General features: G+C 34.8%; 1 protein-coding gene across 6 annotated transcripts in view; it reads right to left on the bottom strand.

The window, feature by feature from the left end:
* LOC127845363 (uncharacterized) overlaps positions 1 to 27,703 on the bottom strand; it is a 51,371-nt gene that overhangs the window by 16,283 nt on the left and 7,385 nt on the right. For 4 of the 6 annotated variants that reach the window (XM_052376227.1, XM_052376232.1, XM_052376233.1 and 1 more), the window contains exon 2: positions 9,946 to 10,067. The exons of 1 other annotated variant lie outside the window; for it this stretch is intronic. The gene's annotated coding sequence lies outside the window, so the exon portion shown is untranslated. Of the gene's footprint in view, positions 1 to 9,852; positions 10,068 to 27,703 lie in introns of all 6 variants that reach the window. One more of the 6 variants, XM_052376228.1, reaches the window with a different exon arrangement.

Raw genomic sequence — 27,703 nt, 5'->3', positions numbered from 1 at the left:
TTGTTTATCGGTTCTGTTGTTCAGAAGTTAAACCTTGACGGTTTTGACGCCATTCACCAGAATGAACACAAAGCGCATTGGTCGTTTAACAATGGTATTGCGAGTAAACAATAATAAAGCATAGTTGGAGTTGCTAATTAATTGGTTAACAACCATTATTGTGTTTAAAGTCTTGAGAAAATTCTTCTATTTCATCATCATGTCAGAATTATATTTACTCATAAATATTTAGGTTATCGTCAATAGCTGTTCCTGAAAATATTGGTTTAAAGAGAGATTACTTAGTAAACAAGAGATGTGTTTGTCAGAAACACAATGCCCCCTATTGCGCCGCTTTGAAGCCATAAATTTGACCTTTGACCTCGAACGATGACCTTGACCTTAAGCCACTAAAAATGTGCAGCTCCATGAGATACACATGCATGCCAAATATCAAGTTGCTATCTTCAATATTCTAAAAGTTAAGACAAAACTTTAGCGAATGTTTAAGTTTTAGGAACGAAAAATACAATGATATTTGACTTTTGACCTTGAAGGATGACGTTCGATTTCGTAATCGCATGCTTGTGGTGCTTAATTTGTCGCTGGGTAAACGTCAACATAAAGCGAAAAATGAATACAAGAAGGCCTAGGATCTCACCGGAGACTTCGGGGAACGTAACTGTTTTGAGCAGGTTTTGAAATGTTTCCGTAACCTTTTTTTTTCCAACTCGGCCGATATACCATAAAAGAACATGTTCTGAGCAAGTTTGGTGAAGACTAAAAATCAATCTCTACAAATTTTCACTTACGCGATTCAAGGACCTTAACCTTTGAGGCTCCATGGTGGCCATGTTTTTAAGGACCAAACCCGTTTTCAAATATTGCAAATATATCAATAAAACACGTTACCGCAGCAGGGGCCAAATTTGACTACAGACGCATGACTTTGAACAAACTTTGGGAGAAGGCCACCATTCGCTGTTAAAGGCAAAATAAAAATCTTAAATCTTTCACAGATTATGATCCATATATTATATACAAGGGAAACAAGTCATCCCCGGGCGGAGCATATTTTGACAAATTTGGTAGATGACCACCAGTCGATGTAACATGTCAAATAACAAACCTTTGGGCCTTGCTTATATAGATTTTATACCTGTTTATTATTATTTCACTAAAACATATACATAATGACAAAAATGACCATCACGGCAACGTCAATTTTGATCCCTTGAGCATTGTGAAACAAAATTGGTAGATGACCATCATACCTTACACATGACAAATATCTAACCTCTGCACCTTGAGGTTTCAGAGAGCACGACAAAGAAAGTGATCCCCAGGGCGTTGCAAATTTTGATCCCAGGAACATCATTTGAACAAACTTTAGAAGACCACTATACGATGTTACATTCCAAATATTTCACTTCTGAGCTTTGGATTCATAGGGGATTTTTAAGTTTCTAGTTTAAAAATTGTTTAAGCTCTGATGACCTACATATGCAATGGACCGAAACGATTTGAACAACTTTAAGAGGGTCATCCAGGAATAATTCTTATTAAGTTTTATCAATATCTGACCAGCGGTAAAGTGGAAGTAGTAAGAAGAATATGTTTACGCACGCACGCACGGACTTAATGACGACAGACAAGAAATTCTAATTGCCCCCATCAGGACTTTGAGCTCAGGTGAGCTAAAATGATCCAATGAAATCTATGTGTAGTCAAAATAAGCATTATTATGTTTTGTTTAATCTATTTTCTAATAATTCTGTATTGCTTAACGATTTAAAGACACTGGTAGTTGAATGTAAAGTGTTATTCGTTTTCCATCCAAATTTCATAATTTTTAATAATATTATTAAGGAAAATGGATATATCAAAGTGATCTAGGCATTGACATGTGGCAGTAATGTTATGCTTCAAAATCACTTTAAGGCAGTGACAATACGCATCTGGGCCGGCTTTAATATAAACTAACATACTATCGGTTCGTTTTCCCCCATAATGTCAGAATATTCTAAACAAACATCAACAGTCCTGCTAATGCAATACATAAGCTACACAAAGACCAAAATTATTGACGGAGTTCGTTGAAAGAAGTCCCGACACATAAAATGTATATGAATCGTTAGTATTCTCCTGCATCCTGCATAAAGGCATACACTTAATGAAATCATTTATTATGATTATTATTGAAATCAAATATTAAAGGCAATTTTGCAAATTAGTATAGGCTTAACTACGCTAGGAACCGTAACCCGTGACTGCCTGTGTGGATAACTGCAGTAAAATTAAGCAGACGATGAATACTAAAAGCGTCTGCTCTAACCACCGCATCTGTCTGTGTATAGTTCCCACTGATACACTACATAGTGTGCATGTATTCACAAGAATTTAACAGCTTGTAAGACAAAGTTGGCCAGTCTAGTGTTTATCATTAAAATATGTACATATTGGCTGCTTTCAGGGCTTAATGCATGTCAAATAAGATTAGCCTGTGCACACTGATTAGCTGTATAAATGATTTGGGGAAAAAACAACATCTCGACCTGTGCTTTAAGACACACTCTTTATAAATTTGAATTGGTTGTGGTCATTTCAATCTTGCGATATAAAAGCTATAATATAATTTTGAAAATTGAGTTGCGTCTAATATTATACAACAGCGAACAAATTTAATGCCTTCAGCGCTTTGATTATATTATTGATGTACATAAAGCGTTTGTGTAATGCATGATTTAAATTATAAATCCATGTCTGGGTTCAAGGCGGTAATTATAGCAACAGTCTAAACGTTTTGTCTTATACACGTTAAGTGCCGCTAAAGTGCGCCTGCGTGTGTTGGTTGTGATTAGTTCAATGTCCGCATCGTTTAGGACATGCGTGTCAACATTTCGATATGCTACCGGACGTAAAACCATATTTGTTTAAATTAGTTTTCCTGTCTATTGCATGCTTACACTCATTGTAAAAACTGTCACAAACATGTAAATATTGTGAAGGGGGACTACTTAACTTGCCACCAAAGTTTACATTTAAATTATTTCTATCGATGTCATTATGCATAAATACAGTAGTGTTTGAAGACTCGCGAAGAATATTTCGAATATAATTGGACCCATACATTTTTAATAAGGTCGAATATATTATAATTAATAATTACTGAAATGAATTTGTAGGTGCGTTTTCTGGTCTATTAAGGTCACGATCCAAATCATAAGTTTCAAACTTCCATAAAACTGGCGAGGGAAAAGATCGTATTTTGTGTGTTTTCGCGTAAATTTTGTGGTCCGATGTAAACCTAAGGGCTTTAAACATTATTGAACGATGTGATATGTAGATCACTTTTTATTTAACGAACAAGTCATATGCTGTTATCCTCAATATTAGTTTAACACTAATAATATGCGGGTATAAACGAACAAGAGCGTTTGAGAAAGGCAATGCCCCCTTCTGCGCATCTTAATAAGTCATTAAGTAGATTCAAATACCAAATATAAGCTTAATATCTGAAAGCATTGCGCCAAACAACTCCAGAAAAGAGTTATTATAGAGAAAATTTCTGAGTCCAAAGCCCATTAATTTTCCAAAAATCAAACAATGATTTTCACACTTAATCTTTCACAAACCAAAAATCAATAGGGATCATCTGCCACTCATGATCAATGTTCCTATGAAGTTTCGTGATCCTAGGCGTAAGCATTCTTGAGTTATCATCCGGAAGCCATTTTACTGTTTCAAGTCACTGTGACCTTGACCTTTGACCTTTGACCTAGTGACCTGAAAATCAATAGGGGTCATCTGCCAGTCATGATCAATGTATCTATGAAGTTTCATGATCCTAGGCCTAAGCATTCTTGAGTTATCATCCGGAAAGCATCTGGTGGACGGACCGACCGACCGACGGACCGACCGACAAGTGCAAAACAATATACCCCCTCTTCTTCGAAGGGGGGCATAAAAAAGCTGACACAAAAATTCTTTCGAATCAAAATTCTCTCCCGAACGTTAGTTTTGGGTTGCAATTAGCAGTTGTGGATACAATTGGGCGTGCTTTGAACCAACATATAAAGTCTCTTTTTTCAAAGTGACATCCATTTTCAGTGCCAGTGGCTATTGTAGCTGGATAAGGATTTTTCAATTATCCATGTCTTAAGCGGTGTTGCTGGCAGTCAAGACAATCATACATAGAGCAAATATGATAGTAAGACGGGTAAAACCTATGGACGGGGTGATAGCGAATTAAAACACCGAGACCTAGCGCCACGGTGATAGCTAAAGCGGAAAAGCCAAGTTCCACTGTGATTACCAAAACGGAAAATCCAATATAAGCTCCGCGGTAGTAACCAAACGATAACACCTAGTGCAACGGTGACAGCCAAAGCGGTAAAGCCTAGTGCCACGAAGAGAACAAAGCAAAAGCGGTAAAACCTAGCGGTACGGTGATAGCCAAAATGGTTAAATCCAGTGACACTGAGAATTCCCACTGGAAGTATAAGGTCAGAATATTCCAAGAAACGATCGATAAAGTATTTATAAGAAATCGGCAAAGACTTTCGCTTTGCTTGTTTAACAAAAATGTTATTACGTGTACAGCAGAAGTTCTGTTTAAACTTACAATAAATGTACCTTACAATTGTGAAGTGATAGACGCGAAAATTGTTTTACACTTTTTAAGACTTTTGTAATGCGTATATATGTTTTCGTCATAAGCTTTCATTTTAAATTCTTATCCCTTTAGCAATAACACGATCGTATCTACTATTATTTATGTAAAGACGAAATACATACTGAACCAGTGTTAATAAATATTGGTGTTAACTGTTAGACAAAAAACAGTTTTTATGCCTTTGTTAACAATCCAAATTAGGTCAAGATAAATGTCAAAGTGGGACAGCAAGGTTATAATGGAATATAAGGCGATGTAATGAGTTACCAGTGTCTTAGTTAATTTCCTAGTAGTTTACGCCTTTGAACCTCATAGTCAACGGTTTACTTATTGTCCCCTACGATTTTACCGGAGGGGACTTTTGGTTTGCGCTCTGTCTGTCTGTCTGTCAGTCTGTTAGTCCGTCAGTCAGTCACACTTTTCTGGATCCTGCGATAACTTTAAAAGTTCTTCATATTTTTTCATGAAACTTAAAAAATGGATAGATGGCAATATGGACATTATGCACGTAATTTCATTTTGTTCATACGTCAAAAATTATGGTTGCTATGGCAACAAATAGACTAGAAATACTGCTGAAAATGGTGGTTTTATGTATCCTAGGATAACTTTAAGATCTTAATATTTTTTTCAAGAAACTTGGAACATGGATAGATGGCAATATGGACATTATGCACGTCATTTCATTTTGTTCCTACGTCAAAAATTCTGGTTGCTATGGCAACAAAAAATAAATAAATTCAAACAATTGTGGAATTTCTGACCATGGTGGAGACGGTAGGGGACTATTGCTTGGCAATAGTCTTGTTTATCTATAAGTAGTTTCTGGGTCAAACTGGGTAAAAGTCTGTTGGCATTATACAGGGACATTTCTGCTGAAGTAAAGAACAATTTAACGAATGAAAATCGAAATGCTCTAGTTTTAATTAACGTTATCCTTACCTCATGACTATTTACGAGACTGATCGACTTTTTCATTTGGAAGCTTAGTTCAAAGTTATATCTTTTTTCATGTTTTGTTTGTTACTATTCATTATACTGTTACGATCGCTTCAATTTCATTTAAGCAGATAGCAACAATTCGTGGTTAATGTAGTAGTGTTGTTGTTATATTTACCTACTTCGTAACATACGCAAAATATTACATGCACGCTGTAATTTGGAGCGCACATTATATAGTTTTCATTTTTATTCAAATAATATGCAACCTTATTTGCAGTTAAATATCAAAATACTGTAGTTTGACCGCCAAAATCGCAGGGTAAATGTTTGCCGTCACAAAGTTTAGCGATATTATAGCCTTAAAAACATCCACAGTCCTCTGCAAGAAACAAGACAGTTATGTATCCATGTATACTATTCATAGTTAAGTACCCGATAAATAACAAGAGGGCCATGATGGCCCTAAATCGCTCACCTGACTAACTAAATACAATCCCAACCCAGATTTCATTAAGATAAACATTCTGACCAAATTTCATAAAGATTAGATGAAAACTGTGACCTCTATTGTCTACACAAGGTTTTTCTAATATTTGACCTAGTGATCTAGTTTTTGACCCCAGGTGACCCAAATACAATCCAAACCCAGATTTCATCAAGATAAACTTTCTGATCAAGTTTTATAAAGATTTGATGAAAACTGTTACCTCTATTGTCTACACAAGGTTTTTCGATTATTTGACCATGTGACCTAGTTTTTGACCCCAGATGACCCAAATACAATCCCAACCCAGATTTTATCAAGATAAACATTCTGACCAAATTTCATAAAAATTGGATGAAAACTGTGACCTCATTTGTCTATACAAGGTTTTTCTATTATTTGACCTAGTGACCTAGTTTTTGACCTAGTGACCTAGTTTTTGACCCCAGATGACCCATATACAATCCCAACCCAGATTTCATCAAGATAAACATTCTGACCAAATTTCATAAAGATTGGATGAAAACTGTGACCTGATTTTTCTATTATTTGACCTAGTTTTTGACCTCAGATGTCTCAAATACAATCCCAACCCAGATTTCATTAAGATACACATTGTGACCAAATTTCATAACGATTGGATGAAAACTGCGACCTCTATTGTCTACACAAGGTTTTTCTATTTTTTGACCTAGTTTTTTACCTAGTGATCTAGTTATTGACCCCTAGATGACCCAAATACAATCCCAACCAAGAAAAACATTCTGACCAAATTTCATATAAAGGTAGGATGAAAACTGTGACCTCTACTGTCTACACAATGTTTTTCTACTATTTGACCAAGCTTTTGACCTAGTTACCTAGTTTTTGACCCCAGGTGACCCAAATACAATCCCAACCCAGATTTCATCAAGATAAACATTCTGACCAAATTTCATAAAGATTGGATGAAAACTGTGACCTCTACTGTCTACACAAGGTTTTTCTATTATTTGACCTAGTGACCTAGTTTTTGACCCCAGATGACCCAAATACAATCCCAACCCAGATTTTATCAAGATAAACATTCTGACCAAATTTCATAAAGATTGGATGAAATATGCGACCTCTATTGTCTACACAAGGTTTTTTCTATTATTTGAACTATTATGTGACCTAGTTACCTAGTTTTTGACCCCAGATGACCCAAATACAATCCCAATCCAGATTTTATCAAGATAAACATTCTGACCAAATTTCATAAAGATTGGATGAAAACTGTGACCTCTACTGTCGACGCAAATTGTTGACGGACACACGCACGCACGCACATTCGGACGCCGGACATCACACGGTCACATAAGCTCACTATGTCACTTCGTGACAGGTGAGCTAAAAACATTTAGAAAGTATGTTATCTCAAAATCAAACACGACGGTATTCGATTTGTAAAAAAACATAAAAAAGTATGCCAAATGTTAGCAGAAAATGTTAGGTCATATTTATTTATTGTATTTATTTGAACGATGGCAAATATGAAACAAGTTGTGGAACTAAGATAATTTAATACAAATCTAGTTTTTAATGGAATTGTTAACATATTTCGGCATTTGTTCATATTATGTCATTAGATATGATTGCTTACAAATATGTTTATTTTTTTTCTACCACAGTCGCACACGCATGCACATTAGAATGAGAAGGGGGCTTATCGTGGGTTATTACCCCGATATACCAACGGTTGTTTGAAGTGACGTCACTTTGATTGTCTGCGCACTCTATATGAATGAAGACGACGTCATTTGTTTTTCATTGTTGTGGTGACGTAACGTTTTCGCGGAAAAGTGCAGGACGTTCGGTTAATATAATTCTCATTTATAACCTTTATATCGCGGATAACTTATTAATGGAATAGTGTTAGAATCGAAATAATTGACGGTAACCGTTGGTTTTATTGCGGTAATAACCAATGGTATGTCGTTCCGATGCTTTTTATCATACTCGTTTAATTATACGAGTCGGAACTCCGTACCGATGGTTATTACCGCAATAACCAACGAATACCTGTCGATTATTTCTTAAATAGACTCAACTCATTCTACACATATATGGTGACGTCACTACGTTATTGTCACCTCTATGCTAGGACGCATCACATTCCCCTGATTTCGGGAGTTGTGCTTCCGCCAAAATAGTTCCGCGTAGGAATGAATATTTTTTTATAATGAGAAAAACTGTGTTAAATATGTGTTTAAAATGGAATGTTGTTTAAAGAAATGTTATTTAATATGTTTAAATGCGATTTTGAATCTCTATTTAAACTGATAGCGATTTTCAGAAGACTGAAAAAGAAGTGTTACCCACAATGTATTGCGCGTTAGTACACAGGTCAGTAAGACCGGTGTGTACACAATGAGACTTAACTAATTTTTATAGTAAGGAAAAAAGTTGAAAAAACAACAACAACAAAGTTACATCGCCGATATTCGAACTCACGTTATCTTGATCTGTCAGAGGATACCACTCTGCCACGCAGACCTTCATTTATCAAAGCGAAACATAATATCTATAGCAGATGGGGGTAATCACGTGATAGTCAAGATGGCACCGTCCATGCCGAGACAGTTATTTTTCGCCGTTGTATATCCGTTATTACTTTTGTTTAATTTTTATGACGCTCAATTAACAGCCGTCAGTAAACGGGTGAATAGCGTATATTTTGTATTAATATAGATCTACGCTTTATATATTTACTTTTTTCCCCGCACATTTTCTTAGACATACTGTAACTAGGTCATCCCGCTAAAAAAATTCGCAGCGAGTAAAGTCGAGATATAGATACGAAGATTAATACGAAATAAACGCTAGTAACTTTCTTGCTGATATGGATGGAAAGTGCGCGGCATTAAAAATTTTTATACAAATGAACGGTATAAAAATGGAGAAAAATACCCGCCTTAGCATAGACGTCGCCATCTTTACTATCACGTGATTAAAATTCACTAAAATGATACTGAAAAAATATCAGAAGATAATCTTTGAACAAAGTTTCTAAGTGAAAAATTGTAAGAATTAGAAAATTCTATGTTAATTATATTATCTATTTCGTCTGCGAACATCCTACTACATCCGGGCAGTTTCACCTCATCTTAACACTCAACCAATGAGACTTTTTCCGGTTTGGGGTAATTAAGTGCATTAGCTAAAGCCAATAGACAAAAATTAGGTTTCATTCTATAAAAGGGAAATAACGCATGTTGGATTGAAAGCTTATATCATACAATTGCCTAAAAGAAATGAGAGTTATTTTAGAAATAATTTTGCGTTGTTTTCTGGTCAAAACAACAAATTATAGTTAGGATGCGTAGGAATTTCACCACGACAGCGTGTTAAGTAGCCGCACCAAAACGACAGAGTTAATAATTCGAATTTAACCCTTTCCCTCTCAGAGGCAAAGTAAAAATGGCTATGTGCAAACAGCAAAAAACAAGAACCGCCTGCCAGTAACTCGCAGAGTCTGTTAAGGCTTTACGCTGTTTGTTGCTCGTCCGTATCTACGGGTTGGACATGAAGCACTTTAAACTTGCATCTAGTAAGAAAGGTCTTTAATCAAATTTAACTTTCTAAGGGACTACACACATGTAAAATTAGTATGTAAGTGGTAACGAATAAATGACAATTGCATTATGATCTTTCTTAAAAAAATGGTTAGACGTGTACATGGATTGAAACACATCTATCACGTTATATGGTATATTTCACGTGTAAATGACGTTTGATCGATCAAGCATACCGATTGATAATGCAGCTCGCAGCCCAACAAAATGTATAATATTGCAAGGCACCGCTTGTATACGAGTCCGGATCTTGAGACGTATTGACATACCACTTATATGGACTGTCTGTCGGAATCAGTCAACTAAGGTGGACCTGTCCTGCTTAGCATTTAGAGGTTATTGTCTGGTTGTCTGAATATCTTCAACGTCACTCAATCAGTCGTGCATCAATCTGTAAGGAAGCGGAATTAATTTCGTGATCGAAAATGAGCAGATGAATCCAACAATCTGAAAAGAATGTATATGTTGAGCTCTTGATGACAATCGTATCATAAAAGCGATCGACACTAAAATATAATAATTTGAAGGTACTGTATTGCTAGTGATAATTATTATGTAATCGTTTAGATACTGAAAGTATTTATATTATTAAAACTGAGATAAATTAGGTTTTGTAAATATTGACATTGTATGAGAGCATCCAAAACGTTGTTTATATAAATTCCAAACGACTTCATATCGTCGATCTCATGCTTTATTTCCATGTAGTATTGTTTTTGTCTCATATGTTAAGAACTTTGTTTGAATGAACCAGGCTAGTGATAAAAAGAAAGCTACAAAATAATTTAATTGTTGAATATTATATTCAGTGAGTATGCATACAATAAAATCGCTCAGTTCCCTATAAAATTGCATGTTTAAATATTGTTTTGTTTTCGATCAAATATACGAACATAATTAAATTGTGTATCGTATTGTTTCATTTTAACACGTTTATACTTTTTGTTAATGTTAAATGGGTCTCACAAGATATGTAGTAACAGCTTTTTCTGGACGGTCTATACAGAGACACACTTCTTTTTTATTTTTTAAATCGAGTCTCTTGTGAATGTAAACAAATAATTTTTGATAGAAACGATTGATTTTATATATCAACAGCTCGATTTCTTGATGCTCACAAAGTATCAGAAATCGCTGCTATGAACAACTCAACCCCTTGATATCAAGATTTTTTTTTATATTAATAATGTGCTTGCTTAATTGATACCAAAATATGAGAACGATTTCTTGATGTCAAATTCTTGATTTATATCAAGAATTCCATTCTGCGACATCCCAAAATCCATTTCTTTAATACAGTCATCAGTAATGATTGTTTGATATCTGAAAACGCATTTTTAAATATCAATAATTATTTTAACTTAAAAAGTATGAAATTCATTGATACCATTTTATATTGACATGCGAGTATACCACATGTGTATAAGAACGCAATAATTGTTTTAATCGGTGATTTTAAAATTTCCGACGTATCAAATTATTGAATTCGCCACTTATTGAACCACGTACCCACTTAATTAGTAACATACGCGTGTCCAGCAGTGAACAATACGTTAGTTAATAATACCCCCATACAAGACGGACACACCGGTCCAGGCCGCTCATCTGGTTACATGCAGTTCAACTGACGACATCTGAAAACCACTACAGTTTGTTTATTCTGTTCATCTGATCATCGAAATCGCCAATTTAATAGCCCGACATAAATCAGTAAATGAGTGATCAATCTGCATGGATAGTACACATACTAGTATCTAAATTTCGAAACGAGACGTGCAAGTAATTCTAAATCCAACTGTTCTTTCCCTTCAAAATAGTTCAATATTGGGTAAATAAATTTAAAATATAATATTTTCAAAAACCTAAATGCAGATTTCGAAACCTAAACGCGGACCCTAAGTTCAAGGTCAAGGGAGTCAAAAAGCGTATGGAAAGGCCTTGTCCATATACACATGCATGCCAAATATGAAGGCTTCATAATCGACATAGAATTTATGAGCTTTTTTCGAAACCTAAACGCAGATTTAGAAACGAGAAAAAACCCGCAATTTTTCGATTATTCAATGGCCATAACTTAGGAGTGTCCGAGTCAATTTGTCTGATTATGTAACTTGACGTAGATCTCATTGCGTAACACATTTTCATGAAGATTGGTGGCGATCCGATTACAATAACTTGAGTAATTGAGCGGACACGCAATTATTTGATGATACAAGGTCCGCAACTCAGAAGTGCCTGAGAAAATTTGGCTGATTATCGAACTTAACCTAGATTGCCTGAACACATTCTTATGAAGTTTTGAGAAGATCCGATGACAATTGCTTGAGTTACTGAGCGGAAACGCACTTTTTTGATGATTCAAGGGACGTTACTCAGAAGTGCCTGGGTAAATTTGGCTGATTATCGAACTTGACTTAGATTTTATTGCCTTACTCATTTTCATGAAGTGTGGCGAGTGATCCTATGACATTTTCTCAAGTTATTGAGCGGAACGAAAAAACAACAACAATTTTACGACGATTCAAGGGCCGTAACTCAGGAGAGTCTGGGTCAATTAGGCCGATTATCGAACTTGACCTAGATGTTATTGCCTTACACATTTTCATGAAGTTTGGCGAAGATCTGATGACAATTGCTCGAGTTATTGAGCGGAAACGAGTAAAACCCCGATTTTACGATGATTCAAGGACCGTAATTCAAAACGGTCTTGGTCAATTTGGCCGATTATCGAAGTTGACCTAGATGTTATTGCCTTTGAGATTTTCATCAAGTATGGTGAAGAAACAAAGACAATTGCTGGAGTTATTGAGCGGAAACGAGAAAGAAAAACAACATTTTTTCAATGATTCATGGGTCGTAACTCAGGAGTGTCTGTACCAATGTGGCCGATTATCGAACTTGACCTAGATGCTATTGCCTTACACATTTTCATGAAGTGTTGCGAAGAACCTATGGCATTTGCTTGACTTGTTGAGCGGAAACGAGAAAAAACACAATTTTTCGATGATTCAAGGGCTGTAACTCCGGAGTGTCTGGGTCAAATTGGCCGATTATCGAACTTGACCTAGATGTGATTGCCTTTCACATTTCCATGAAGTTTTGTGAAGATCTGGTGACAATTGCTAGAGCTATTGAGCGGAAACGATAAAAAAAAAATACGATGATTCAAGGGCCGTAACTAAAGTGTCTGGGTCGATTCGGCCGATTATCGAACTTGACCTTGATGTTATTTCCTTTAACATTTTCATCAAGTTTGTTGAAGATCTGATGACACTTGCTTGACTTATTGAGCGGAAACTAATCCGGACGGACGGACAGACTGACTAACTGACGGTGCGATTTTAATATGCCCCCATAACCTTTGTTCTGGGGGCATACAAAATAACAATTGACGTTCATTACAGGTTTATAAGTTAAACATATCATTTTTCGGCAAAACATACCACATTCACCACAACAATTTGTTTCTTCTACAAATAACTGCGGGTTTAATGGGGACACATACTTTTTAATTAGATGTGAACACAATCGATTTATTTGTGATGAAGTGTTGAGCAATTTTGTTGAGTAAACAGATATGGATAAACAAGTGGGCCAGAGGTCCGCCGTCGCCCACCTGAGACTGAGGGAACTGATCTGCTCTCAGCATTTTTTTTGAGAGGTTTCTGAAACCATTTTCAAACTTGGCCAAAACATTCACTAGATAGTTAAGAAAGTTTTACTATACATAAGGAAAAATGAGCAGTCCAATGGCGGCCATGTTTTTAAAAGAACAGAAAATATTTTCGAATTCATCTCAGATATCATAAGAACAATTGTTCTGACAACTTTTTCAGAAGATCAGATAGGACTTAAATGTGACTGTGTGTTAGCAAGGTTTTACTGGCGCCCTTTTTTCAACGGACGGGGACCATTTTATAACTCGGCTCAGATATCATAAGAAAAATTCTGACCAAGTTTAATGAAGACTTCATAAAATGTTACCTTTAGAATGTTAACAAGGTTTTATTATAGCCATATATGGAAAAAAGAGCCGTGTTTTTCAACTAACCGGAACCATTTAAAGACTCGCTCAATATAGATTATTGAAATAAATCTTCTGATCAAGCTTCGTGAAAATCGGAGATAAATGATCAGAGTGTTAACAAGGTTTAAATATAGCCATATCAGGAAAAATGCACCTCCCCGTGGGGGCCATGTTTTCTACCAACCGTTCCGGAACCATTCTTGCAGTCGACCAAGTTAATATCCGGAAACCATTTTAATGTGTCGAGTCACCGTAACCTTGACCTTTGACCTAGTGACCTGAAAATCAATATGGGGTCATCCGCGAGTCATGATCAATGTACCCATGAAGTTTCATGATCATAGGCGTAAGCGTTCTTGAGTTATCATCCGGAAACCATTTTTCTGTGTCGAGTCACCTTGATCTTTGACCTAGTGACCTGAAAATCAATAGGGGTCATCTGCGAGTCATGATCAATGTACCTATAAAGTTTCATGATCCTAGGCGTAAGCGTTCTTGAGTTATCATCCGGAAACCATTTTACTGGTTCGAGTCACCGTGACCTTGACCTTTGACCTAGTGACCTGAAAATCAATATGGAACATCTGCAAGTCATGATCAATGTACCTATGAAGTTTCATGATCCTAGGCGTAAGCGTTCTTGAGTTATCATCCGGAAACCATTCGGTGGACGGACCGATATGTGCAAAACAATATACAACCCCTTCTTCGAAAGGGGGTGGGGCATAAAAAGTTAAATATCATTGCAAATTTTCATCGTACTTGTGGTGTTTGAGAGGAAACAGTTATAATGGTTATTTCTAATGCTTCAAAATATCCATTGTTAAATTGATTGTATGCATTTTTTTACGATTTAAAAACCTGAAAATTATACGCGTTACAAACGAGAAACGATTAACAAGAGCACCGCAAAACGGTTGCCACGCTCTGCTGCGGGTGCAGTTTTGAATACATCAAAGCGTGTCAGAATGTTTTTTAGAGGTCACAGTGATCTTGACCCTTGGCCTGGTGACCCAAAAATGGGTGTGGCATGTAGAGCTAGTCAAGGTGCAGCTACATACAAAGTTTCACCGTTGTATGTTGAAGCATTTTGATTTTATATGCAATGTTCAAAACCTTGACAAAATGTACAGGTTTAAGCACAAAGCGGACGACACGACGAGCTGGCTATGACAATACCTCGGGTTTTCTCCGAAAACAGCCGAGCTAAAAATTGCAGTTCTGCTGTTAGCGTTATATTTTGAGACATTAAGGAGATTTCTTATATCAAATATAAAATACTCAATTCACTGTGTTAGCGGATGGCCGAGTGGTTTAAATGACTTATAATGGTTTAAACCAAGTTCAGGTTTACTTATCTTTCTTTAATTGTATTATTGCTTTTTACTAGTGCTATTAAGTTGCAATGATTACATTTATCAATTTGTAACATTTAATGACAAACTGTAATACATGACACAATCTGTTAAAAGGTCCCTTTAATAGTTGTGAATATGCGAGGCCGTCGGTTAGTTTTAAGAATAATGAAAGTTGTAAATGTATGACTATCCATATACTTTTTAAGTGTGTCCACGTGTTGCTAACGAATGTTCTTGAACGAAGAGAATAACAAGCAGAACCTTAGGCCTTCAATTCGTTTCCTTAAACTTTAATTGCTTCGGCGAACAAGTAAACAGTAACGTTGTTTAAATACGTTATATATAACAATCAGGTTAAAGTTCAACGTCCAGATATAGGATGAACTTTTAAAGACATTACGGCTAATGTGACTGACAAGTTCAAACAATTGTGCCCGGAAAACAATGGCTGCTAAATTATGGATGTTTATTTAAACACGTATGACCCCCGAATTGAAGTCGGTAAGAAAGGTACAAATTTATATATGTTGTTTGTTAATAAGGCATCTGTGATTTTTTAACTCTTTTATTTTCATTCCCTCAAGACATGTCTATGTACAAGAATATGCGATTCTGTAGAAGTTAATGCGTTCTTCAGATATTGTGTGGAAGTGTTTTATCTTGCAGCAATTTATTGTGACACTGATATGCAAATTAATAATGTATACACGTTTTATAAAAGCCAATCTTGGTCACTTCAACGTTTCCATTCAGATTCAAATACCTACTATTTCGTTCTGCGTTGCCGTAACCAACATTTTAATTTGGATTATCATATCGTTTTTTACAGCGAAAAATTAAAATATCAAAGAAAACAGTGACCTTTGACCTCAACATTTTTAGGCATCTTCGGAGCGAAAAAGCAAACAATAATGAAAAACTCGTATTCAGAGATTTGTCCAGACATCATCCTTCGGAAACGTCACAATTAGCCAGTGACCTTTACACTTCACCTCAAGACATATTCGTTTACTTTTCGTACTGTATCTGAAAAAGAATCGATTGATTGTGCCGAAACAAATTGATCTGCAACAGGCTAATAAACATCCCGCTTCTTCGAAGTGGGCTTTAAGTAAGTTTAAAGCAAATGCTAGTCCGATTTCAATTTTATTGCATTTGTTGTAAATATTCCGGTGCAATTTGAGACAGATGTAGACGAAAAAGCACTTTGAATATTTTCCTAATATCTAGAAAACGATTCGATGTAAAATATTTTCAATTGTTTGAAATAACTTTCAACTTTGCTACTTTCAAATCCTTCATGCATGACGTCGACACTTCCGGACCAGGTGCGGGTGTGGTTTCATCTTGCTGCAGGTGCATGCGAACTTAGAGAATGAACAGTAATGGCTATTCGATTGTTAAGGCAGCTATGCCTTTCAGCGGACCAGTACACGTGATGATGCAGCACATGCATTACACATGTTTTTGACGTTCGCTTTGCCATAAAAATCACAAGATCCCAAAACTATATAAAACTTGTTGTGAGAAAATAAACATGCGTGAGAAGAAATTCAGTGTAATCCACAGGAACTTGAACAGACCCATGTCCGCGAATAGGTGAATATTTCACCAATGTTCATCACCAAAGTCCTTATACGAGTTTCGGATTAGGCATAAGTGTCAATATGTCATAAGATGAATAATTTAAAAGGATACAAAGCAACCAGGACATTACAAATACTGTACTTATTTAGAAAACTCCACGAAGAGAAATGATTTTTTTTGACCTAGCAAACATGTCTATATCGGCACAATTTTTGCTGTATGATTACGGAATCAAACACGTGTGATGAACGGTCAATATCTTCAAATTGAGATTATGTGTTTTCTTTAAGCTAAAACTTTGGGGATAATTCTTTTCTAGTAAAGCTCTGTCACTTCAGTTAAGCCCCGTCACTTTGTACCTGGCAAGTGATTTTAAATGAGCATTGTAGATTGTACATCATAATCTTGGTCCGCTACGGTCCGATTTCTTACAATAGGCGTATTCAAAGAGATATAATGAGTGAGTCATAGATGGAAAGACCGACATAACGTTACTTGCTGCTGAACACAAAATTTATGATAAATTAGTCTGTGAATTCATTTTAAAAAGTTTTAAGGATAAAATTATTAAACTACAAACACATATCAACATGTTTGTATTGAACATCGTTGTTTTCTTTTGTTTGACATGTAGTATGTCATGATAATACATTAGCTGGGGTTTCTCCCTTCGTGTTTTTTACTACAAAATAATACATATAGATTTAATTTTTACCTTTGTTTATCTGATAAAGATGCGCTTTTAAATGTCTATTCGTTTATCTGTCCTGTTTAGATTTATTGTCTAAAGGTTATATAAAGTGCTTGTTAAAATTGCGTGTGTGAATTTGGTTATCATGCACATCTGTTCACTAGTATGTGTCTTCAATTTCCGCGACCATAATATAACTGCACTGTGTTCAATAACATTACAGGTAAATAATTAATATGCTGGGTTTTATATTATATGGATTATTTTACGAATGTTCATATCAAAGCGAGAGACAGCAACTGTCAAGATCTCCAAACACACAGTCACAATCAGCTGCTAGAAGCAATTTGACCTGAAAAATAGGCTGATCGTTTAATTTTTTTTAATTCATATAGAGAAATTACGTATTTTCATTCGGTTTGTTTTACTTTTAAATGCGTTTATCACTTTTATATTTGTGTATTCAATGTTAACCAAACGCCTTAAGTTGAAATGAGAAGACATATTTAAGAAATACAAATGAAAATATTGTTTCCATTATTTCTTAGTAAAGTGGCTATTACTATTAACACCTCTTAATCGCAGTTTTTTCGCCATTAAGCAAGTATGACGCCATTTTGTAACCATTCTTAAATCATCATGTGCTATGCATACAAAATGCATTTACGTAGTGTGTAGCTGTTTACCATCAAATACCAAACGAAATGCACATCATTCATATTTATATAGAATCAGCAACGACTATTATAAACCGTCAAACTGCATTTACACCATACTTGCTCATTGCGAAATTATTACTAAGTATGACAACCTAACAAAATGTTGCACTTCATTAAAAAATAAAATATTTTTTTAGAAACCTTCAATTGGGAATTGTTTTGGACAGCAATTGGGAAATTTGTAGTGTTTTCCTCATTGGGAAAGTGCGTTTTACGGTACTTTATGAAAAAGGAAAAATCGCTGTTAAATTACACTTATACGCATATATTGTGCGGATACGTGATTTATTCGGTTCTACAAATTGCAAATTTGCTTAAGTCACCACAATTTAAGGCCATACGTTTTTTAAGAAAATTTGCACTTAGTATGATGTCAAGCACTGATGGATTTTCATATATAATACAGCATGATGAGACGAAGTGTTGTGCGAAATAAGCAGGTCCTTATGTCCAAGTTCAAGGTCATTAACAATCAAAGATCAAATTTAAGAAATGTTTACTTGACGCCGTGTCCAGAGCATAACTTTGTCAAGTATGGATATTGTTAAATATCCAATCAGCAGTGATCAACAAAATAAGATGCAGTATCGCACTCAAGAAGCAGATCATCTTAGTCAAAATTCAAGGTCTTATGTCAAGATGAGGTTTAATTTTTAAAAAACTCACTGCAATATTAGACAGACCTAGTGTTGCACGCTTAAAGCACGTCATAACGTCTAAGGGATATCTTACTATAAGTTACAGGTCGAATTTCGGAAATACAAACACCTGGTCCGGACTCACGGAGCATAACTCTGTCAAGCATACTGAGGGCCGCTCACTTACACAATCCCAGGTCTAAGGTTGAGGCAACAATTTAATATCTCAGGGACAATAAAATTTCAATAGAGACTTAATCTTTTCCTCATCTTCAATTTGTGTTTAATCACAGTTGTATCCAGAGCTCCAGATAAGGATTTAATCTAAAGGGTATTTCATTCCCTGATCTTATTGTTAAAGCGTATTTTACTTCTTTGTTTCAGCCTTAAAGGGTACATGTATTTTAAGTCCCTTTTTGATCCACAAACATGATGGGCCGCAATTTTATTGCAAGCGTACAATGTATTTTGATTGACTTACTTTTGATTCAAAGATTAACTTGTAAACACTAAAAACTCAACTTGATCATTGGTGAAACCGGTTACGCAGTTTAATCGATTTAAAATACGTACCAAGATTTGTATTGCGTTTTGTTAAGTACTGGGCCGATTTTTAATGCGTTTTTTATTTTTTCAATGCGTAAATACGCAGATACGCATCTGATCTGGAGCTCTGATTGTATCTTTCTGAAAATTGCATTGTTATTTTTAATCAGTATGCCGCAGTGCGTGTTCTTTCGCGTGTTTGTGGTAGACAATATTTCAAGTACACGCACGGACTTAATAAACTCATAAAAAATAATACAAAATCTAAATCACCAATATGTCCCTTTATAGTTTTTATTTAAACAAATACTTTGAAATTTTTAATAGAAGAGGCACTGTTTGAACATGCATAAAAGATAGAGATCTGATGGGTGTCGACTGCATAAAATCTCATAGTAACACAAATACTGTAAATGCTTACTAGAATCGATAATGATCAGATAAGAAGCACACGCGAGTCCACTTATGAGATATTGTTTACCCCTTCCAAAACCTCTTTCCCTAGCTAAGGTGTTATCTTTAGTCCTCGGCATGGATAAGAAATACTAGCAAAACTATGGGAACTACAATTTACATAGCTTTAGAAAATACACTAATGTATTTAAAATTACAACAAAAGGCATAAACAGTACATAAGATTTTGAATCAGCTACAGTAAGGGCACCTGCCTTGTTTGTTTGTTTTTCAAGAGTGTGGACCATTTGGGATTATAATGATTGCATCGTTTCAAATAAAACTGGGAAATTGGTTTTGTTTATGCTAACAAATACTTTAAAATTGAGATAAAAGGAGATTTTGTTAATCTTCAATTGGAAATTTTTGGTGTCGATTTGGGGCCAATATATATATATATATAAATATTTATATATATAAACCTTTTGAGATTTGATATGACTTAAATAGACAACACGGCCACAAAACATCACATAACGAAGAACACGCTTTTCGTTGATTGCGAATTTAGCTCTCTATTTAAATTTGGTCTGGAAAAATATGTTGATTTGAGCAAGGTCAGATATTAATTATGAACAGTTAATTTAGAAAAATCCCTGTGCTTTCAAAATCAGATAATTTATTCTCTGTTTAATATATATATATATATATACATATTTGTTTTGGTATTGTTTGTTATTTAGAAGAGATAGGTATTGTGCGGAAAAAGGCACGCGTTTCTCGTTGTATAGTTTATGCTTTCCAAATCAATAGATTTGCCATTCGAGTTATGTATTTGGAAAGGTAACAATATGCGGAGAAAGTGTGATAAACTCATCCTCCCGCAAATTAATTTACGCGTGTGATAAAATAATTTACTGTGTATTTTTCGCAATTATATTTACAGTTGATATTAAGTTAATGTTCAGTCTTCTTTTAGTAAATGTGATATGGGGTCTTGACACATATCGATTCCTTTGCTGTCGCAAGTTTATGGATGTCTCAAGATTCTTCAACTGAGCAGTGCCATTGAGGTCAATCTTCGTTGCACATTGAAGACATACTGGCGGCAGAACAAAAGTGTGAGTGATTGAATTTATGTGTAGAAAGCCCTGTCAAATACAAAAACCAGTTCAAAATTTGTTCTTGCGAAATTATTTATGAAGAAAGAGCTTGTAGACATAAACGAGGATAATAATGATGATTTCTTTGATGATGTTATTAATGTTGATATTGTTGACGATGATGATTTGACAATTTTAAGTGAAATCGGAATAATACATTTTATTATGAGTATTTTCCATTAAAATACATTTATTTGATATCATCCTTTAATTTTAAATATAGAAAACATTAAATGTAAATTTAAGCAAATTATTGGATAATTTTGAATTATTTTTGTTTAGAAAACCACAATTGATACTGTTTCAGCTTCATGCTACTAGCATTAGAGGTTATGTTATGAAATAAAACTGACTTTTCAGTTACACAGTCAAATGTGAAATGTTAATATTGTATTATTGTTGAACTTTATTGGCATAAAAATATTTTTCATTATCATCATAATCATGCCAGTATTCTTTATCTTATTCTTAATATTTTCCTTGCAAAAGTAAACTCAGCATTTTTTATACTGCATTATACTGGCTTCATTATTTCTGTATTTGAAATTAGTGTCAACACTGACGATCAGTAGGCTAGCTCAAATTTTAATCTAAATTTCATCACATTGTTCTTTTTCACATCTGACTGGTACAAAAAATACTTAAAAATTATCAGATTTCTAGATTTGCATTAATAGTAACAATATCTAATTAGTGTGCAATGGCCATTATGGGGTTATTTATTCAGACTTCTCCCCTAAAAACTAGAACAGTAGGTACTTTCCAATTCATTTTCTTATTATTAAAATATAAACATGCATTGGTGAATACCTGCATACTAATTTTGCCCACTAAGTGAGGCATATAATAATTACATATGTTTTCTCCTGTTTGAAAAAAAAACATTGTTTAAAGATATCAGGGCCAATCCTACATTCAAATTTGAGGGAGAAGTGAGTTCTCCTTGAGCAGAAATTAGGGGCAGGGGAGGACAATTTTAGAAGTGATTTCTGTTGAGTGTTCAATAAACTCTTCACTTGTTTTATACCCCTCATGACAACATGCAGATTATCATTAATCGGAGACAACCCACATTTTGAATTTTCAGGGACAACATTAACAAATATGAACACGCACACTCAAGTGTTAATGTTGTGTTATTAGTAATGTATTTAACTAAGTTTAGTTAATTCATATAGTTAACACTTTACCTGCTATGTATGTAATAGCTGATAAGCTAAAATAATGTCTATTTAAGAGGCTGAAATGGGTGGTTTCAAAAGGCGGCATTTCATCTATAGTAAGACATATTCAGTGAATAAAACCTACATTATTCTTATTAGTCGTAAATGGAAGATTATGAAGATACTGTTTAAAAATCCTGTACATGCGTATTAAATAAAACTTCAATTAAAACAAAACCATCGTTCAGTTTCTTTTAACTTACTTGTAAATGTCGAGCCATTTTAACATTAAATCAAATTTATATTTTTTTTTTACAAATATTTGTTTAAATTAAACATTCATATATTATCTCATTTTACAGCAGATATTAAATCTGACCTGTAAATGAGCCCCAAATTAATTGCCATTGGTAGCTTACCCTCCTCATTTTTAAGTGTTGTTGTAATGGGCCATTTAACTTTGCTGAAGCATAGTTATTGGCAGCCAGCACACAGCAATTACTAGTAATCAAGGCATCATTCATCTATGAAGGATTTCAAGATGTCGGATGGCTCCTGACAGCGACTATTTATTTCAACTTTGCACCACCTGTAAATAGGGCAACTAATGGATGAGAATCCTCCTGCGCCAAGCAAATCTCCAAATCATATAGGTTGGAATTGGTCAATGTCTGGCACAAATAAAATCATTAAGAGGAGGTCACTTTGCCTTCATGAGATTAATGTACAAAGTTAATACACCCTGGGCAAATAAATCAAACATGTCGCCGTCACTACTGAACTCTGGATTATGGAAGTCTCTAAAAATATCAATGCAAGATAATCATTCAACCTGATATTATTAATCACGAGTGAAGCGTCTAACTGTAGACTACTTCCTGTATTTGCGCGATGATTATCTGAGATATTAACTCCATGATGCTATATTCTCAAATCTTTTCTATAAAGAAGGAATGTAGTTGACAATTGTTAATAGTTTTATTTGATCGTTCGTCAAAAAATTGTAACTCTGTTACTCTTGTATCTTCAATTCAATTGAGTAATTAAAAAGTAATTAAATTGAATGCGTTTTAATTCCCTTTTATTATTGTTTAATTTGAGTTATTCATATTTTGTGTTTATGTTGGTTTGTATTGTGCTGTTTTGTACTGTTTGGGCAATCGGTCACTTGCCTTAAATAAAGGACCAACTAATTGTTTTGAATGAAAATTCAATACTGCTCCAGCAGCTGGAGTTTCACTTCTTTATATTTTATTGGAAATATGTTTTATCACTAATTACAACTAAATATACCAGTACTATTCATGATTAGCAACATTTGGTGCTTGTATGCAAGTTTTACTCAATACTAAATCTAAATTGTGAAAGTTTAATTGATCTCACCATAAACAGTCTCAAAAAATGGTCTTGAAATATTTAACAAAAAAGTGTGTATGATCTAACAGACATTTTCAAATTATGTCAGAATGTCTGGCGTGGACACCATTTTTTGTGGTAAAAACCGACAAATTTCACATTCCCATTTTCAGTGATTATCATGAGGCAATTATTTATCCATTAATCCAACATTAGGCTTGCCATATAAGCATAACTAGTGCCTAACAATAACATGTATATAAGCAGTCATTATACTTGTAATGACTATATGATTGTATAAATACTCACTACTTTTACTTAGGTATTAACAACCAAACATGCTGCACAAAATGCTAATTCAAATTAATGGTAAATTTCCACTTAAAAGAACCACAAGGGAACCATGGGCTCTAAGGGCTCACCTGAGACCCAAATAAAGTTAAAACTAATCTATTCACTAAACTTAATTTAAGATTGGAAATAAATGTTGCATGACAAAAGACCAACCAAAGGTGATCACAAAACCTATTTAATTTTCATGCAAAAAATTGTGTGAAAGCCTGATTTTCTTTTCCAAACATGTTTCTGTTTGTTGCACTGCTGGGTAGTGCTATATATGGATGTAATTTGTTTTAAAATGATTTTCAAATGCATACAATTTAAATGAAGTTGGGTTATCTTTTTCATATGAACTTCCTCTTCTATAAGTTGTTAATATCTAATACAAGTGACAATCAAATTCTCTGACAGTCGTTCAGATTCAGTCAGACACATTGTCTGGCTAGTGTTGGGGCAGATTTTGTGGATTCTAAATTAGCATGTGCAGTTCAATGAAATATGCCATGATTAAATGATTTTGATATAAGTGACAATTCTCTGACAGATGTTCATATTGAGTCGACACATTGTCTGACAAGTGTGGGGGCAGGTGTCTTAATTAGCATGTACAGTTCAAAAAAATATGTCATGATTTCAACTATACATTGACTTCCTCATTATTAACTTACTGAAATTGTGAAATTTTTCGGCGTAAGCTGCATAAGCCAGCTTTTCACCTTAGCCTGACCTTTGTAAGTGTCCAATAAAATTTCCCGCGGCTAGGTACGAATGAATACACTTCATTTATTCCATTGGCTGATTTGAGTATACCACCAGAACATTGGAAACATATCCGCGTCTTTGTAACACTGTTTTACTGTATGAAACAATTTTATCTCGAATGAAAAGGCTAAATAGATAGAACAGTTTTACACTCAATTCTCGACATCAATACAGTTTGTGCGTACACCTTTTATTTTCAGAGTATTACCAGCGCAAGAGCGTTTATACTTAAAAGGCTATGTTCTCATATTTAGTACTTACTTCCTTATTCCTGTCAACATGTTAACATGTAAAAGTATAAAGAGCAATGGAAGCGAGGCCTCACTTTAAAGCATTGCATTTCAACCCGCGAGGTATATCGTGTCAATTCGCGGACATTCAGAGTTTATATACATGTCATCACCGGAGTTGGCGGCCAGTAAAATAATCGCTATATAATAAAGACGCTATCCGTGAACTAGGTGACCTGGAATTTTCTTTAGACCAGAAATATGTTAAATGAAGATATTCAGCAATATAATTATGGTATGTAAATAATAGATTCTTAATGTGTTTTCAACAATACAATGATAAATATTATTGTTGATAAATTTAACAATAATTATTCGTCCATATTGCCTAATGTACTAAAGTGATATTATGAGCATGTAACAGTTTATAGGTGTCTATCGCAACCGTTGATTATTTTTGATGTTTCTACTTCATATACACTTATATTAATTAATGCAGCATCATCATACTAAAACAATATACCAGAAAGAGAAAAATAATGCATTTGAATATCAACCGTACTTTCGTTTGACAACTGATCATGCGTTTACGAGTTGAACCTAAATTTAGTTTTAGTGCAGATTTGTTCATACGACACAAAGACACGAAATTGTTTTACGGATCATTTCAGCTTACAGGACTGGGTGGGTCACGTAAGAATATCGAATAGAAAATATATTTTTATAAACAACTGGTAGCAAGGTGAGTTGCAGATAATTAATCAGTAACCACATTTTAACTAACTATTTTGACCTGTTAATTCTTTTCAGCTCAATTCAACAGTGCAAAATGCCCATAATATCACTTTAAGCCTTAGCACGATGATAATTGATACTGTTAATAATCGAATCAAATAGCAATGCCCGACAAACCACTAAAACAGGTTTGTTCGAAGAACGCGCCTATAAATACGGATACTTCTCGTGTGGCCGGTTGACTCATATGTTTAAATTTCACTTCCATTCTTCTTTTGGTTTTCTGTTTTGTATCTATAGGTTAATGACCAGCAATATGTTATAATGTAAAATAAGCCGCGAAAACTCCCCGTAACATCCCGTACTGCGTGTGATGCAGCTAAGAACTGCACAGAAAAAGACATTCGCTCTCCTTGATCTCATTCATTAAACTATTTACGCCGTATATCTTTTTTAAAGATATTTCTTGTTACATGTAACATTAATGCTTAAACCCAGTTTTCATGCAGTTTGGCCTTTCTGGCTGTATTACTGTAGGTAATGCTATCTGGCTTTTGTTTACAACTATTTGCGATCTATTTGTAAAATCTGCATAAACTCTTTTTCTGTTTAATTGTTTGTCCAAAAATTATTGACAACATGATTTGAAACCGAAATCTGCCAAAATCAAATTATCAATCTTAAAATCACATTTCCTATTCACTTGTCTTGGCAAGACCCACAATAATATTTGGATTTGTTGTTATATTGTTATTTTTAAGGAAAAAAAGGAAAAGTGTTTGAAATTTATTGCGATATTTTTAATGTTAAGCGAGTAACAAGCGAATACCAGACAACATATATTGATTTTTGCTTGGATTACTTTGTTTATGATATGAAATATATCAAGAAAAATGCACTGATAAATTCTGGGCTTGTAATCAAAACATTAGTTTGATCTGCTCATGCCTAAGTACAAGGCCCGCCTTTACAGTAAGTAAAGGGGGGGGGGGGGTTTACACTGTACAGGAGTGTTTTCTGGACATTTAAACAATTTGAGTACAGAGAAACAAATCAGAGTTTAAATGATAATTTCTTATCTGAAACGTAAACAAGGGCTGTTTGTAAAACATGCATGCCCCCCATATGGGCTCTCTGTTGTAGTGACAGCCATTGAGTGAATATGTTTTTTGTCACTGTGACGTTGACCTTTGACCTAGTGACCTGAAAATCAATGAGGGTTATCTGCCAGTCATGATCAATGTACCTATGAAGTTTCATGATCCTAGCCATAAGCGTTCTTGAGTTATCATCCGGAAACCATTTTACTATTTCGGGTCACCGTGACCTTGAACTTTGACCTAGTGACCTGATAATCAATAGGAGTCATCTGCGAGTCATGATCAATCTACCTATCAAGTTTCATGATCCTAGGAATAAGCGTTCTTCAGTTATCATCCAGAAACCATTTTACTATTTCGGGTCATCTTGAACTTGACCTTTGACCTAGTGACCTTAAAATTTATAGGGGTCATCTGCGAGTCATGATCAATGTACCTATGAAGTTTCATGATCCTAGGCCCAAGCGTGCTTGAGTTATCATCCGGAAACCACCTGGTGGACAGACGGACAGACCGACCGACATGTGCAAAGCAATATACCCCCTCTTCTTCGAAGGGGGGCATAATAAATAAATGTATTTATTTTATGGGGCATCTTGTCTTCTTCTGCAAGGAAATATAGAGTTACAGTTTATTTCCAATAGAAATGTATACCAGAATATCCATGTTCAATGTATTCTTGAACAAGATGTGTTTGAGAAACACAATGTCCCCCTATATGACGTTTGACCTTGAAGGATGACCTTGACCTTTCACCACTCAAAATGTGCAGCTCCATGAGATACACATGCATGCCAAATATCAAGTTGCTATCTTCAATATTGCAAAAGAATTCATAAAATAAGCGATTTGGGCCACATATATTTGACCTTGAAGGATGACCTTGACCTTTCACCACTCAAAATGTGCAGCTCCTTGAGATTCACATGCATACCAAATATCAAGTTGCTATCTTCAATATTGCAAAAGTATTCATAACATAAGCGATTTGGGCCACATATATTTGACCTCTGACCTTGAAGGATGACCTTGACCTTTCACCACTCAAAATGTGCAGCTCCATGAGATACACATGAATGCCAAATATCAAGTTGCTTTTTTCAATATTGCAAAAGTATTCATAAAATAAGCGATTTGGGCCACATATATTTGATCTCTCACCTTGAAGGATGACCTTGACCTTTCACCACTCAAAATGTGCAGCTCCATGAGATACACAT

The sequence above is a fragment of the Dreissena polymorpha genome, chromosome 9, assembly GCF_020536995.1.
Source record: "Dreissena polymorpha isolate Duluth1 chromosome 9, UMN_Dpol_1.0, whole genome shotgun sequence".
In the NCBI taxonomy this organism is placed as follows: domain Eukaryota; kingdom Metazoa; phylum Mollusca; class Bivalvia; order Myida; family Dreissenidae; genus Dreissena; species Dreissena polymorpha.
This window is presented reverse-complemented; position numbering and strand designations above follow the sequence as displayed.